Source organism: Oryzias latipes, chromosome 22, assembly GCF_002234675.1.
Source record: "Oryzias latipes chromosome 22, ASM223467v1".
Classification (NCBI taxonomy): Eukaryota; Metazoa; Chordata; class Actinopteri; order Beloniformes; family Adrianichthyidae; genus Oryzias; species Oryzias latipes.
The window spans coordinates 23715452-23719639 of NC_019880.2; the positions used below are offsets into that span (position 1 = coordinate 23715452).

General features: G+C 45.1%; 1 long non-coding RNA gene across 1 annotated transcript; it reads left to right on the forward strand.

The window, feature by feature from the left end:
* Positions 1-723: 723 nt before the first annotated feature.
* LOC110013364 lies at positions 724-1073 on the forward strand. Its single transcript, XR_002288511.2, has 2 exons — positions 724-815; positions 899-1073. It is a non-coding gene; the product is annotated as an uncharacterized LOC110013364 (long non-coding RNA).
* Positions 1074-4188: the final 3115 nt, after the last annotated feature.

A 4188-nucleotide genomic window follows, 5' to 3' on the forward strand; every position in this document is an offset into this window, starting at 1 on the left:
TCCGCCACAGGGATCTCCCCATTTGAAGCTTCCCTCGGGTTTTCACCACCACTGTTCCCGTCCCACGAACTCGACCTGGCTGTGCCCTCTGTGCAGGATCACCTCCAGCGCTGTCAGCAAGTGTGGCAACAGACCAAGGCAAGGCTCGTCCGCACCAAGGAGAACTACTGCCGGATGGCGAACCGACACAGGGTGGTGGGACCCGAGTACCAACCCGGACAAAAGCTATGGCTTTCGGCCAGGAACATTCCCATTCAGGCCACGTCTCGCAAGCTCGCCCCCAGGTACATCGGTCCGTACATCATTGATAAAGTCATTAACCCCTCATGTGTCCGCCTCAAACTCCCGGCCGCACTCAAAATTAACCCCTCGTTCCACATCTCTCAAATCGAGCCAGTCTCTGACAGCACCTTGTGCCCGCCTTCCACTTCCCCACCTCCCGCCCGTATCATTGACGGTGCTCCGGCTTACACGGTTAGCCGCATCCTGGATGTTCGGCGGCGGGGTCGCGGCCATCAGTTCCTCGTCGACTGGGAGGGGTACGGTCCTGAGGAGCGCTCCTGGGTCTCCCGCTCCCTCATCTTGGACCCCGCCCTCATCAAGGACTTCTACCGCGCCCACCCGGATCGCCGCCCTGGACCGCCTGGAGGCGGTCGTTGAGGGGGGGGTACTGTTATGGTGCCTGTCAGTCTCCTCCCCCTCCCCCTCCTGCTCTGCTCCTGACTCCACCAGCTGGGACCAATTCACCTCATCACCTGCTCTGCTCTTAAGGAGTTCCAGTCCCATTAGCCTACGCCAGTTCATTGCCCTTTATGGTGACTAAACCTGGTCTCAAGTCTAGCTCATGTTTCCATGTTTAAGTCTGGCCTTGTGTTTAACTTGCCTCTCCCTGTCTCAGGATTCCAGCCTCCAAGTGTCCCCTGTGTGGATGTCAGTCCGAGTCCTCCTACAGTCCGGTGGAAACCTCAAGCTCTGCCAAGCTGCGCTCTTACCTCCAGCCACGCCACTAGCCGCTGCCCTCCAAGCCACACCAACTTTCCTGGAAGGAAAAATTAAACTCTTTACTTACCGTTCACCTCCTTGTCCTCATTCTGGGTTTCAGCGTCTGGGTCTGTCAATCCTTCAAGTCATGACACAGAATAGTTTTTTTTTTTTTAAGGAGTTGTTACTTACCAAGGTGGAGGGTCTAAGGGCAGGGATGTCCAGTTTAGCAATCAGCTAATGTACTTTATAACTGTTTTTATGTTTTGTACAATTGTGAAACCCGTTAAGACAACTGTGTTGTAATATTGCGCTACATAGATTTGATTAAATTGAATGGAAAAATGAAGAACGCAAGGATTACTTAAGCATTACGTGTATCGCGCATGTATCACGAAAGACTGAAATTTCATATTTGTAAAATGTGTAAAATCTACGTAGTGGCTGTTTAACACGCCCTTTACATGAAAAATAATGTTGAAAAATCAAATAAGAACTTTAAATCAGTTTTAACTGGCATAAAGCAGCTTCAAGTTTGTACATATGAATATTTTACCAGCTAAAATTTACTGAAAAACTGGAGGGGGAAGAAGGGGAACCAAACTATTACGGGCAAATTCACCTCACTATGAAACCATACTGCACTCGATAAAAAAGAATAATAATAGAGCAAATTTGATCATTTATTAAACAAAAAGAAAGTGACTGTTCGCATGTAATTCTCTAAATACTTGGCCGCACGGCAGAGGATGTACGTTATGGTGAGGATTAGGTTAATCCGTGCGACCAAAAACAACGTTTAGCCTTGGCCGCACTTGAAACACGGGCAGATAATGCAGGAACTTGCGTCTTGTGCTGGACACGAGCCCTTGAGTAAAACTAGCCAACTCTTGACAGCGCCTTAAAGTTGTACATCACGGCAGAACGCCAGTGAATGAAAACTATTCAGAGAAACATTAAATATTTTAGTGCTTATTTTATCACACTGGCAAACTTACCAGTAAAGTCCAAAGAATGTCCCGTCTGTACTGGCGACTTCAAAACCTGTAGCTGCTCCTTTCAGAATACACGTTTGCATAATGATTTACAAAGCTAAAACACAATAAAACAATACCTGCCCTATGATCACATCCCAAAGAGTTGCTATTCCATTTTCAAAGTCTTTGCACCATGCTCTGTCTATTCCAGCTTGTTCCCTGCTCTCCCTCTCATAACACCAATAATGCCCCTCCAAACTCGCCATGATCCAAAGCATGGACAGCGCATGCACAGCCACAACTACAGTTCACCACAAGAGCTCAGCAATGAGACACAAAAATTAAAGATGCAGAACATTTACAAAATAGAAAGACTTTTTGTGACAGCTACATTTCACTTGGAAACTTCTAGAAGCTTCTTTGTGCCCCTGTGCACCGGGGCTGAGAGGCGTAACACGATTGGTCAATAGTTTAATACTGTTTCGTGGAACACAACCCATAAAATATAACACGAGTCGGCATGGAGATTACACACACACACACAAACAAAAGTGCAATGAAACAACACATTTGTTTTTAAGTAGCATGATCACTGCAGACAAAAACAGTCTGAAATGTTGGAAACGTATCCTGAAAAGCATGTTGGAGAAACAGCAGTGAGAGGTTTGAACAATGAAGTTACGTTCACAAGAATGACACGAGCTGAAAGCAGGCTTTTGAGTTGTGCGCTTGCACACTTCATCCTGGCTGTGGTCCAGTGAATGATGTCACAGCTTTGTGCATCATCTTAAACTGAGTATGAAAACATCACTGTGGGATGATGTCACAGATGACATCAGAATGAAAACATCACATGTAAATTGATGTCATCCGTGACATCATCCCATACTGTTTTAGAAGATGTATGATCTCATTTGATGTAAATGACATCAAATGAGATCAAATGACATGAATTTACATCACTACTGATTCTGAAAAAAGAGGTTAATATCCCCAGATATTTACAACTGAGCAACCCAGAAACTCAAGACGTTTTCAGACTTTGATAATAAAGTTTGGTAACTTTAAGCTAAGGAAAACATGTCAAGCGCAATGAATAAACAGACATCCTTTCCAGTGAAGACAGGCCATTATTTGGTGGGAAATGAAGGAATTTATAAAGTTGGTGAATTCCTGGGAGAGGGAGGTTTTGGAAAAGTGGCCAAGTGTACTAAACTGGGATGTCAGGAATTCTTTGCCATTAAAATCGTAGAACATGTTGAAAGTGGCAAGAAGGAATTTGAAGCGCTGGAAATAATCAAGGATCTGGATCCCGGGAAGGACAACTTGGTGATATTGTATGAATGCTTCCTGTTTAAAAATGTGATTTGCCTGGTGTACGAGATCCTGGGAGAAAGCTTGCTTGACCGCATGGGCAGACAAGACTTTGTACCGACACATCTGTGTAAATTGAGACCTGTTGCTCAGCAGATGTTTCAGGCTCTCAGTGCTCTCAAAAGCATCAGTGTTGCACACATGGACATAAAATTGGACAACATTATGTATGTCGACGAGGAATCTTCAAAGATAAAACTCATCGATTTTGGTTTAGCTATAAAAACCAAGGAAATGTTGACAGGATCCAACATCCAAGTTATCCCATTCAGAGCACCAGAGGTTATCCTGGGTCTCCCCATGGATGAAAGTGTTGATATGTGGGCCCTTGGAATTGTCTTTGCTACTATGTGCAGAGGAGATTTTCCCTTTCCGTGTGGTACAGAATACGAAACCATCAGAGGGTTGGTGCAGATATTTGGTTTTCCAGAGCAAGAACTTCTTACTGCAGGAATGTACACAGAGCATTTTTTCACTCTGGACGAAGGCAGCAGTAATCCCAGCTGGAGGCTGAAAACACCAGATGAATTCACCAGAACATCAGGGGAACAGCTGGAAAATGTGGATCATGTGGCAAATCTTGATGAAATGACTGAGATTCATCGAGAACAGTTTGAACTTTTCAATGATGACGACCACAGAGCCTTCAATGACCTTCTGAAGCGCATGCTGGAAGTCGATCCTATAAACAGAATCACGCCAAGTCAAGCCCTCGAACACGACTTCATAACCATGAGGCACCTTTCAGGAGAAAGTCAGGCCTCATATGCTGCCACAGCTAAAATTGTCATGAGAAAGACCCAGCTCAAAGTCATGGAAGTGGATCCACCAGCACCAGAACACTTTGGTCAGAGAT